Genomic DNA, 15,140 nt, shown 5'->3' on the forward strand with positions numbered 1-15,140 from the left:
TAATGTAACGTTAGTATATCAGCATCATGTAACGTTAGTATATCAACATCATGTAACATTAGTATATCAGCATCATGTAACGTTAGTATATCAGCATCATGTAACGTTAGTATATCAGCATCATGTAACTTTAGTACATCAGCATCTATGTAACATTAGTATATCAGCATCATGTAACGTTAGTATATCAGCATCATGTAACGTTAGTATAATAGCATCATGTAACGTTAGTATATCGCCATCTATGTAAAGTTACTATATCAGCATCATGTAACGTTAGTATATCAGCATTACATAACGTTAGTATATCGGCATCTATGTAACGTTAGTATATCAGCATCATGTAACGTTAGTATATCAACATCATGTAACGTTAGTATATCAGCATCATGTAACGTTAGTATATCAGTATAATGTAAAGTTAGTAAATCGCCATCTATGTAAAGTTAGTATATCGCCATCTATGTAAAGTTAGTATATCAGCATCATGTAATGTTAGTATATCAGCATCATGTAACGTTAGTATATCAGCATTACATAACGTGAGTATATCGGCATCTATGTAACGTTAGTTTATCAGCATCATGTAACGTTAGTATATCAACATCATGTAACGTTAGTATATCAGCATCATGTAACTTTAGTATATCAGCATCATGTAACGTTAGTATATCAACATTACGTAACGTGAGTATATCAGCATCATGTAACGTTAGTTTATCAGCATCATGTAACGTTAGTATATCGCCATCTATGTAAAGTTAGTATATCAGCATCATGTAACATTAGTATATCAACATTACATAACGTTAGTATATCAGCATCATGTAACGTTAGTATATCAGCATCATGTAACGTTAGTATATCAGCATCATGTAACATTAGTATATCAGCATCATGTAACGTTAGTATATCAGCATCATGTAACATTAGTATATCAGCATCATGTAACAATAGTATATCAGCATCATGTAACGTTAGTATATCAGTATAATGTAACGTTCGTATATCGCCATCTATGTAAAGTTAGTATATCAGCATCATGTAACGTTAGTAAATCAGCATCATGTAACGTTCGTATATCGCCATCTATGTAAAGTTAGTATATCAGCATCATGTAACGTTAATAAATCAGCATCATGTAACGTTAGTATATCAGCATCTATGTAAAGTTAGTATATCAGCATCATGTAACGTTAGTTTATCAGCATCATGTAACGTTAGTATATCGCCATCTATGTAAAGTTAGTATATCAGCATCATGTAACGTTAGTTTATCAGCATCATGTAACGTTAGTATATCAACATCATGTAACGTTAGTATATCAGCATCATGTAACTTTAGTATATCAGCATCATGTAACGTTAGTATATCAACATTACGTAACGTGAGTATATCAGCATCATGTAACGTTAGTATATCAGCATTACGTAACGTTAGTATATCAGCATCATGTAACGTTAGTAAATCAGCATCATGTAACATTAGTATATCAGCATCATGTAACGTTAGTATAACAGTATCATGTAACGTTAGTATATCAGCATCATGTAACGTTAGTATATCAGCATCATGTGACGTTAGTATATCAGCATTTATATAACGTTAGTATATCAGCATCTATGTAAAGATAGTATATCAGCATCATGTAACGTCATGTAACGTTAGTATATAAGCATCATGTAATGTTAGTATATCAGCATTACGTAACGTTAGTATATCAGCATCATGTAACGTTAGTATATCGGCATCATTTAACGTTAGTATATCGGCATCATGTAACGTTAGTATATCAGTATCATGTAACGTTAGTATATCAGCATCATGTAACGTTAGTATATCAGCATCATGAAACTTTAGTATATCAGCATCATGTAACATTAGCATATCAGTATCATGTAATGTTAGTATATCAGTATAATGTAACGTTAGTATATCAGCATCATGTAACGTTAGTATATCAACATCATGTAACGTTAGTATATCAGCATCATGTAACGTTAGTATATCAGCATCATGTAACGTTAGTATATCAGCATCATGTAACTTTAGTACATCAGCATCTATGTAACATTAGTATATCAGCATCATGTAACGTTAGTATATCAGCATCATGTAACGTTAGTATAATAGCATCATGTAACGTTAGTATATCAGCATCATGTAACGTTAGTATATCAGCATCATGTAACGTTAGTATATCAGCATTACATAACGTTAGTATATCGGCATCTATGTAACGTTAGTATATCAGCATCATGTAACGTTAGTATATCAACATCATGTAACGTTAGTATATCAGCATCATGTAACGTTAGTATATCAACATCATGTAACGTTAGTATATCAGCATCATGTAACGTTAGTATATCAGTATAATGTAAAGTTAGTATATCGCCATCTATGTAAAGTTAGTATATCGCCATCTATGTAAAGTTAGTATATCAGCATCATGTAATGTTAGTATATCAGCATCATGTAACGTTAGTATATCAGCATTACATAACGTGAGTATATCGGCATCTATGTAACGTTAGTTTATCAGCATCATGTAACGTTAGTATATCAACATCATGTAACGTTAGTATATCAGCATCATGTAACTTTAGTATATCAGCATCATGTAACGTTAGTATATCAACATTACGTAACGTGAGTATATCAGCATCATGTAACGTTAGTATATCAGCATTACATAACGTTAGTATATCGGCATCTATGTAACGTTAGTATATCAGCATCATGTAACGTTAGTATATCAACATCATGTAACGTTAGTATATCAGCATCATGTAACGTTAGTATATCAACATCATGTAACGTTAGTATATCGGCATCATGTAACATTAGTATATCAGCATTACATAACGTTAGTATATCGGCATCTATGTAAAGTTAGTATATCAGCATCATGTAACGTTAGTATATCAGCATTACATAACGTTAGTATATCGGCATCTATGTAACGTTAGTATATCAGCATCATGTAACGTTAGTATATCAACATCATGTAACGTTAGTATATCAGCATCATGTAACTTTAGTATATCAGCATCATGTAACATTAGTATATCAACATTACATAACGTTAGTATATCAGCATCATGTAACGTTAGTATATCAACATCATGTAACGTTAGTATATCAGCATCATGTAACTTTAGTATATCAGCATCATGTAACATTAGTATATCAACATTACATAACGTTAGTATATCAGCATCATGTAACGTTAGTATATCAGCATCATGTAACGTTAGTATATCAGCATCATGTAACATTAGTATATCAGCATCATGTAACGTTAGTATATCAGCATCATGTAACGTTAGTATATCAGCATCATGTAACGTTAGTATATCAGCATCATGTAACATTAGTATATCAGCATCATGTAACGTTAGTATATCAGCATCATGTAACATTAGTATATCAGCATCATGTAACAATAGTATATCAGCATCATGTAACGTTAGTATATCAGTATAATGTAACGTTCGTATATCGCCATCTATGTAAAGTTAGTATATCAGCATCATGTAACGTTAGTAAATCAGCATCATGTAACGTTCGTATATCGCCATCTATGTAAAGTTAGTATATCAGCATCATGTAACGTTAGTTTATCAGCATCATGTAACGTTCCTATATCGCCATCTATGTAAAGTTAGTATATCAGCATCATGTAACGTTAGTATATCAGCATCATGTAACGTTAGTATATCAGCATCATGTAACATTAGTATATCAGCATCATGTAACGTTAGTATATCAGCATCATGTAACATTAGTATATCAGCATCATGTAACAATAGTATATCAGCATCATGTAACGTTAGTATATCAGTATAATGTAACGTTCGTATATCGCCATCTATGTAAAGTTAGTATATCAGCATCATGTAACGTTAATAAATCAGCATCATGTAACGTTAGTATATCAGCATCTATGTAAAGTTAGTATATCAGCATCATGTAACGTTAGTTTATCAGCATCATGTAACGTTAGTATATCGCCATCTATGTAAAGTTAGTATATCAGCATCATGTAACGTTAGTTTATCAGCATCATGTAACGTTAGTATATCAACATCATGTAACGTTAGTATATCAGCATCATGTAACTTTAGTATATCAGCATCATGTAACGTTAGTATATCAACATTACGTAACGTGAGTATATCAGCATCATGTAACGTTAGTATATCAGCATTACGTAACGTTAGTATATCAGCATCATGTAACGTTAGTAAATCAGCATCATGTAACATTAGTATATCAGCATCATGTAACGTTAGTATAACAGTATCATGTAACGTTAGTATATCAGCATCATGTAACGTTAGTATATCAGCATCATGTGACGTTAGTATATCAGCATTTATATAACGTTAGTATATCAGCATCTATGTAAAGATAGTATATCAGCATCATGTAACGTCATGTAACGTTAGTATATAAGCATCATGTAATGTTAGTATATCAGCATTACGTAACGTTAGTATATCAGCATCATGTAACGTTAGTATATCGGCATCATTTAACGTTAGTATATCGGCATCATGTAACGTTAGTATATCAGTATCATGTAACGTTAGTATATCAGCATCATGTAACGTTAGTATATCAGCATCATGAAACTTTAGTATATCAGCATCATGTAACATTAGCATATCAGTATCATGTAATGTTAGTATATCAGTATAATGTAACGTTAGTATATCAGCATCATGTAACGTTAGTATATCAACATCATGTAACGTTAGTATATCAGCATCATGTAACGTTAGTATATCAGCATCATGTAACGTTAGTATATCAGCATCATGTAACTTTAGTACATCAGCATCATGTAACGTTAGTATATCAGCATCATGTAACATTAGTATATCAGCATCATGTAACATTAGTATATCAGCATCATGTAACGTTAGTATATCAGCATCATGTAACGTTAGTATAATAGCATCATGTAACGTTAGTATATCAGCATCATGTAACGTTAGTATATCAGCATCATGTAACGTTAGTATATCAGCATTACATAACGTTAGTATATCGGCATCTATGTAACGTTAGTATATCAGCATCATGTAACGTTAGTATATCAACATCATGTAACGTTAGTATATCAGCATCATGTAACGTTAGTATATCAACATCATGTAACGTTAGTATATCAGCATCATGTAACGTTAGTATATCAGTATAATGTAAAGTTAGTATATCGCCATCTATGTAAAGTTAGTATATCGCCATCTATGTAAAGTTAGTATATCAGCATCATGTAATGTTAGTATATCAGCATCATGTAACGTTAGTATATCAGCATTACATAACGTGAGTATATCGGCATCTATGTAACGTTAGTTTATCAGCATCATGTAACGTTAGTATATCAACATCATGTAACGTTAGTATATCAGCATCATGTAACTTTAGTATATCAGCATCATGTAACATTAGTATATCAGCATCATGTAACGTTAGTATAACAGTATCATGTAACGTTAGTATATCAGCATCATGTAACGTTAGTATATCAGCATCATGTGACGTTAGTATATCAGCATTTATATAACGTTAGTATATCAGCATCTATGTAAAGATAGTATATCAGCATCATGTAACGTCATGTAACGTTAGTATATAAGCATCATGTAATGTTAGTATATCAGCATTACGTAACGTTAGTATATCAGCATCATGTAACGTTAGTATATCGGCATCATTTAACGTTAGTATATCGGCATCATGTAACGTTAGTATATCAGTATCATGTAACGTTAGTATATCAGCATCATGTAACGTTAGTATATCAGCATCATGAAACTTTAGTATATCAGCATCATGTAACATTAGCATATCAGTATCATGTAATGTTAGTATATCAGTATAATGTAACGTTAGTATATCAGCATCATGTAACGTTAGTATATCAACATCATGTAACGTTAGTATATCAGCATCATGTAACGTTAGTATATCAGCATCATGTAACGTTAGTATATCAGCATCATGTAACTTTAGTACATCAGCATCTATGTAACATTAGTATATCAGCATCATGTAACGTTAGTATATCAGCATCATGTAACGTTAGTATAATAGCATCATGTAACGTTAGTATATCAGCATCATGTAACGTTAGTATATCAGCATCATGTAACGTTAGTATATCAGCATTACATAACGTTAGTATATCGGCATCTATGTAACGTTAGTATATCAGCATCATGTAACGTTAGTATATCAACATCATGTAACGTTAGTATATCAGCATCATGTAACGTTAGTATATCAACATCATGTAACGTTAGTATATCAGCATCATGTAACGTTAGTATATCAGTATAATGTAAAGTTAGTATATCGCCATCTATGTAAAGTTAGTATATCGCCATCTATGTAAAGTTAGTATATCAGCATCATGTAATGTTAGTATATCAGCATCATGTAACGTTAGTATATCAGCATTACATAACGTGAGTATATCGGCATCTATGTAACGTTAGTTTATCAGCATCATGTAACGTTAGTATATCAACATCATGTAACGTTAGTATATCAGCATCATGTAACTTTAGTATATCAGCATCATGTAACGTTAGTATATCAACATTACGTAACGTGAGTATATCAGCATCATGTAACGTTAGTATATCAACATCATGTAACGTTAGTATATCGGCATCATGTAACATTAGTATATCAGCATTACATAACGTTAGTATATCGGCATCTATGTAAAGTTAGTATATCAGCATCATGTAACGTTAGTATATCAGCATTACATAACGTTAGTATATCGGCATCTATGTAACGTTAGTATATCAGCATCATGTAACGTTAGTATATCAACATCATGTAACGTTAGTATATCAGCATCATGTAACGTTAGTATATCAGCATCATGTAACATTAGTATATCAACATTACATAACGTTAGTATATCAGCATCATGTAACGTTAGTATATCAGCATCATGTAACGTTAGTATATCAGCATCATGTAACATTAGTATATCAGCATCATGTAACGTTAGTATATCAGCATCATGTAACATTAGTATATCAGCATCATGTAACAATAGTATATCAGCATCATGTAACGTTAGTATATCAGTATAATGTCACTTTCGTATATCGCCATCTATGTAAAGTTAGTATATCAGCATCATGTAACGTTAGTAAATCAGCATCATGTAACGTTCGTATATCGCCATCTATGTAAAGTTAGTATATCAGCATCATGTAACGTTAATAAATCAGCATCATGTAACGTTAGTATATCAGCATCTATGTAAAGTTAGTATATCAGCATCATGTAACATTAGTTTATCAGCATCATGTAACGTTAGTATATCGCCATCTATGTAAAGTTAGTATATCAGCATCATGTAACGTTAGTTTATCAGCATCATGTAACGTTAGTATATCAACATCATGTAACGTTAGTATATCAGCATCATGTAACTTTAGTATATCAGCATCATGTAACGTTAGTATATCAACATTACGTAACGTGAGTATATCAGCATCATGTAACGTTAGTATATCAGCATTACGTAACGTTAGTATATCAGCATCATGTAACGTTAGTAAATCAGCATCATGTAACATTAGTATATCAGCATCATGTAACGTTAGTATAACAGTATCATGTAACGTTAGTATATCAGCATCATGTAACGTTAGTATATCAGCATCATGTGACGTTAGTATATCAGCATTTATATAACGTTAGTATATCAGCATCTATGTAAAGTTAGTATATCAGCATCATGTAACGTCATGTAACGTTAGTATATAAGCATCATGTAATGTTAGTATATCAGCATCATGTAACATTAGTATATCGGCATCATGTAACATTAGTATATCAGCATCATGTAACGTTAGTATAACAGTATCATGTAACGTTAGTATATCAGCATCATGTAACGTTAGTATATCAGCATTACGTAACGTTAGTATATCAGCATCATGTAACGTTAGTAAATCAGCATCATGTAACATTAGTATATCAGCATCATGTAACGTTAGTATAACAGTATCATGTAACGTTAGTATATCAGCATCATGTAACGTTAGTATATCAGCATCATGTGACGTTAGTATATCAGCATTTATATAACGTTAGTATATCAGCATCTATGTAAAGATAGTATATCAGCATCATGTAACGTCATGTAACGTTAGTATATAAGCATCATGTAATGTTAGTATATCAGCATTACGTAACGTTAGTATATCAGCATCATGTAACGTTAGTATATCGGCATCATTTAACGTTAGTATATCGGCATCATGTAACGTTAGTATATCAGTATCATGTAACGTTAGTATATCAGCATCATGTAACGTTAGTATATCAGCATCATGAAACTTTAGTATATCAGCATCATGTAACATTAGCATATCAGTATAATGTAATGTTAGTATATCAGTATAATGTAACGTTAGTATATCAGCATCATGTAACGTTAGTATATCAACATCATGTAACGTTAGTATATCAGCATCATGTAACGTTAGTATATCAGCATCATGTAACGTTAGTATATCAGCATCATGTAACTTTAGTACATGAGCATCTATGTAACATTAGTATATCAGCATCATGTAACGTTAGTATATCAGCATCATGTAACGTTAGTATAATAGCATCATGTAACGTTAGTATATCAGCATCATGTAACGTTAGTATATCAGCATCATGTAACGTTAGTATATCAGCATTACATAACGTTAGTATATCGGCATCTATGTAACGTTAGTATATCAGCATCATGTAACGTTAGTATATCAACATCATGTAACGTTAGTATATCAGCATCATGTAACGTTAGTATATCAACATCATGTAACGTTAGTATATCAGCATCATGTAACGTTAGTATATCAGTATAATGTAAAGTTAGTATATCGCCATCTATGTAAAGTTAGTATATCGCCATCTATGTAAAGTTAGTATATCAGCATCATGTAATGTTAGTATATCAGCATCATGTAACGTTAGTATATCAGCATTACATAACGTGAGTATATCGGCATCTATGTAACGTTAGTTTATCAGCATCATGTAACGTTAGTATATCAACATCATGTAACGTTAGTATATCAGCATCATGTAACTTTAGTATATCAGCATCATGTAACGTTAGTATATCAACATTACGTAACGTGAGTATATCAGCATCATGTAACGTTAGTATATCAGCATTACATAACGTTAGTATATCGGCATCTATGTAACGTTAGTATATCAGCATCATGTAACGTTAGTATATCAACATCATGTAACGTTAGTATATCAGCATCATGTAACGTTAGTATATCAACATCATGTAACGTTAGTATATCGGCATCATGTAACATTAGTATATCAGCATTACATAACGTTAGTATATCGGCATCTATGTAAAGTTAGTATATCAGCATCATGTAACGTTAGTATATCAGCATTACATAACGTTAGTATATCAGCATCATGTAACGTTAGTATATCAGCATCATGTAACATTAGTATATCAGCATCATGTAACGTTAGTATATCAGCATCATGTAACGTTAGTATATCAGCATCATGTAACGTTAGTATATCAGCATCATGTAACATTAGTATATCAGCATCATGTAACGTTAGTATATCAGCATCATGTAACATTAGTATATCAGCATCATGTAACAATAGTATATCAGCATCATGTAACGTTAGTATATCAGTATAATGTAACGTTCGTATATCGCCATCTATGTAAAGTTAGTATATCAGCATCATGTAACGTTAGTAAATCAGCATCATGTAACGTTCGTATATCGCCATCTATGTAAAGTTAGTATATCAGCATCATGTAACGTTAATAAATCAGCATCATGTAACGTTAGTATATCAGCATCTATGTAAAGTTAGTATATCAGCATCATGTAACGTTAGTTTATCAGCATCATGTAACGTTAGTATATCGCCATCTATGTAAAGTTAGTATATCAGCATCATGTAACGTTAGTTTATCAGCATCATGTAACGTTAGTATATCAACATCATGTAACGTTAGTATATCAGCATCATGTAACTTTAGTATATCAGCATCATGTAACGTTAGTATATCAACATTACGTAACGTGAGTATATCAGCATCATGTAACGTTAGTATATCAGCATTACGTAACGTTAGTATATCAGCATCATGTAACGTTGGTAAATCAGCATCATGTAACATTAGTATATCAGCATCATGTAACGTTAGTATAACAGTATCATGTAACGTTAGTATATCAGCATCATGTAACGTTAGTATATCAGCATCATGTGACGTTAGTATATCAGCATTTATATAACGTTAGTATATCAGCATCTATGTAAAGATAGTATATCAGCATCATGTAACGTCATGTAACGTTAGTATATAAGCATCATGTAATGTTAGTATATCAGCATTACGTAACGTTAGTATATCAGCATCATGTAACGTTAGTATATCGGCATCATTTAACGTTAGTATATCGGCATCATGTAACGTTAGTATATCAGTATCATGTAACGTTAGTATATCAGCATCATGTAACGTTAGTATATCAGCATCATGAAACTTTAGTATATCAGCATCATGTAACATTAGCATATCAGTATCATGTAATGTTAGTATATCAGTATAATGTAACGTTAGTATATCAGCATCATGTAACATTAGTATATCAACATCATGTAACGTTAGTATATCAGCATCATGTAACGTTAGTATATCAGCATCATGTAACGTTAGTATATCAGCATCATGTAACTTTAGTACATCAGCATCTATGTAACATTAGTATATCAGCATCATGTAACGTTAGTATATCAGCATCATGTAACGTTAGTATAATAGCATCATGTAACGTTAGTATATCAGCATCATGTAACGTTAGTATATCAGCATCATGTAACGTTAGTATATCAGCATTACATAACGTTAGTATATCGGCATCTATGTAACGTTAGTATATCAGCATCATGTAACGTTAGTATATCAACATCATGTAACGTTAGTATATCAGCATCATGTAACGTTAGTATATCAACATCATGTAACGTTAGTATATCAGCATCATGTAACGTTAGTATATCAGTATAATGTAAAGTTAGTATATCGCCATCTATGTAAAGTTAGTATATCGCCATCTATGTAAAGTTAGTATATCAGCATCATGTAATGTTAGTATATCAGCATCATGTAACGTTAGTATATCAGCATTACATAACGTGAGTATATCGGCATCTATGTAACGTTAGTTTATCAGCATCATGTAACGTTAGTATATCAACATCATGTAACGTTAGTATATCAGCATCATGTAACTTTAGTATATCAGCATCATGTAACGTTAGTATATCAACATTACGTAACGTGAGTATATCAGCATCATGTAACGTTAGTATATCAGCATTACATAACGTTAGTATATCGGCATCTATGTAACGTTAGTATATCAGCATCATGTAACGTTAGTATATCAACATCATGTAACGTTAGTATATCAGCATCATGTAACGTTAGTATATCAACATCATGTAACGTTAGTATATCGGCATCATGTAACATTAGTATATCAGCATTACATAACGTTAGTATATCAACATCATGTAACGTTAGTATATCAGCATCATGTAACGTTAGTATATCAACATCATGTAACGTTAGTATATCGGCATCATGTAACATTAGTATATCAGCATTACATAACGTTAGTATATCGGCATCTATGTAAAGTTAGTATATCAGCATCATGTAACGTTAGTATATCAGCATTACATAACGTTAGTATATCGGCATCTATGTAACGTTAGTATATCAGCATCATGTAACGTTAGTATATCAACATCATGTAACGTTAGTATATCAGCATCATGTAACTTTAGTATATCAGCATCATGTAACATTAGTATATCAACATTACATAACGTTAGTATATCAGCATCATGTAACGTTAGTATATCAACATCATGTAACGTTAGTATATCAGCATCATGTAACTTTAGTATATCAGCATCATGTAACATTAGTATATCAACATTACATAACGTTAGTATATCAGCATCATGTAACGTTAGTATATCAGCATGTAACGTTAGTATATCAGCATCATGTAACATTAGTATATCAGCATCATGTAACGTTAGTATATCAGCATCATGTAACGTTAGTATATCAGCATCATGTAACGTTAGTATATCAGCATCATGTAACATTAGTATATCAGCATCATGTAACGTTAGTATATCAGCATCATGTAACATTAGTATATCAGCATCATGTAACAATAGTATATCAGCATCATGTAACGTTAGTATATCAGTATAATGTAACGTTCGTATATCGCCATCTATGTAAAGTTAGTATATCAGCATCATGTAACGTTAGTAAATCAGCATCATGTAACGTTCGTATATCGCCATCTATGTAAAGTTAGTATATCAGCATCATGTAACGTTAATAAATCAGCATCATGTAACGTTAGTATATCAGCATCTATGTAAAGTTAGTATATCAGCATCATGTAACGTTAGTTTATCAGCATCATGTAACGTTAGTATATCGCCATCTATGTAAAGTTAGTATATCAGCATCATGTAACGTTAGTTTATCAGCATCATGTAACGTTAGTATATCAACATCATGTAACGTTAGTATATCAGCATCATGTAACTTTAGTATATCAGCATCATGTAACGTTAGTATATCAACATTACGTAACGTGAGTATATCAGCATCATGTAACGTTAGTATATCAGCATTACGTAACGTTAGTATATCAGCATCATGTAACGTTGGTAAATCAGCATCATGTAACATTAGTATATCAGCATCATGTAACGTTAGTATAACAGTATCATGTAACGTTAGTATATCAGCATCATGTAACGTTAGTATATCAGCATCATGTAACGTTAGTATATCAGCATTACATAACGTTAGTATATCGGCATCTATGTAACGTTAGTATATCAGCATCATGTAATGTTAGTATATCAGCATCATGTAACGTTAATATATCAGCATCATGTAACTTTAGTATATCAGCATCATGTAACGTTGATATATCAACATTACGTAACGTTAGTATATCAGCATCATGTAACGTAAGTATATCAGCATTGATGTAACGTTAGTATATCAGCATCATGTAACGTTAGTATATCAGCATTACGTAACGTTAGTATATCAGCATCATGTAACGTTAGTATATCAGCGTCATGTAACGTTAGTATATCAGCATCACGTAACGTTAGTATATCAACATCACGTAACGTTAGTATATCAGCATCATGTAACGTTAGTATATCAGCATCATGTAACATTAGTATATCAGAATCATGTAACGTTAGTATATCAGCATTTATATAACGTTAGTATTTCAGCATCTATGTAAAGTTAGTATATCAGCATCATGTAACGTCATGTAACGTTAGTATATAAGCATCATGTAATGTTAGTGTATCAGCATCATGTAACGTTAGTATATCAGCATCATGTAACGTTAGTATATCAGCATTACGTAACGTTAGTATATCAGCATCATGTAACGTTAGTATATCAACATTACGTAACGTTAGTATATCAGCATCATGTAACGTTAGTATATCAGCATCATGTAACATTAGTATATCAGCATCATGTAACGTTAGTATATCAGCATCATGTAACAACGTTAGTATATCAGCATCATGTAACGTTAGTATATCAGCATCATGTAACATTAGTATATCAGCATCATGTAACGTTAGTATATCATCATGTAACGTTAGTATATCAGCATCATGTAACGTTAGTATATCAGCATTTATATAACGTTAGTATATCATCATCATGTAACGTTAGTATAACAGCATCATGTAACGTAACGTTAGTATATCATCATGTAACGTTAGTATATCAGCATCATGTAACGTTAGTATATCAGCATCATGTAACATTAGTATATCAGCATCATGTAACGTTAGTATATCAGAATCATGTAACGTTAGTATATCAGCATTTATATAACGTTAGTATATCAGCATCTATGTTAAGTTAGTATATCAGCATCATGTAACGTCATGTAACGTTAGTATATAAGCATTATGTAATGTTAGTATATCAGCATCATGTAACGTTAGTATATCGGCATCATGTAAAGTTAGTATATCAGCATCATGTAACGTTAGTATATCAGCATAATATAATCTTAGTATATCAGCATCATGTAACGTTAGTATATCAGCATCATGTAACGTTAGTATATCAGCATCATGTAACGTTAGTATATCAGCATCATGTTACATTAGCATATCAGTATCATGTAATGTTAGTATATCAGTATAATGTAACGTTAGTATATCAGCATCATGTAACATTAGTATATCAGCATCATGTAACTTTAGTGCATCAGCATCTATGTAACGTTAGTATATCAGAATCATGTAACGTTAGTATATCAGCATCATGTAACGTTAGTATATCAGTATAATGTAACGTTAGTATATCCCCATCTATGTAAAGTTAGTATATCAGCATAATGTAACGTTAGTATATCAGCATTACATAACGTTAGTATATCGGCATCTATGTAACGTTAGTATATCAGCATCATGTAACGTTAGTATATCAACATCATGTAACGTTAGTATATCAGCATCATGTAACGTTAGTATATCAACATCATGTAACGTTAGTATATCGGCATCATGTAACATTAGTATATCAGCATTACATAACGTTAGTATATCAACATCATGTAACGTTAGTATATCAGCATCATGTAACGTTAGTATATCAACATCATGTAACGTTAGTATATCGGCATCATGTAACATTAGTATATCAGCATTACATAACGTTAGTATATCGGCATCTATGTAAAGTTAGTATATCAGCATCATGTAACGTTAGTATATCAGCATTACATAACGTTAGTATATCGGCATCTATGTAACGTTAGTATATCAGCATCATGTAACGTTAGTATATCAACATCATGTAACGTTAGTATATCAGCATCATGTAACTTTAGTATATCAGCATCATGTAACATTAGTATATCAACATTACATAACGTTAGTATATCAGCATCATGTAACGTTAGTATATCAACATCATGTAACGTTAGTATATCAG

This window comes from Cottoperca gobio, chromosome 8, assembly GCF_900634415.1.
Source record: "Cottoperca gobio chromosome 8, fCotGob3.1, whole genome shotgun sequence".
Classification (NCBI taxonomy): domain Eukaryota; kingdom Metazoa; phylum Chordata; class Actinopteri; order Perciformes; family Bovichtidae; genus Cottoperca; species Cottoperca gobio.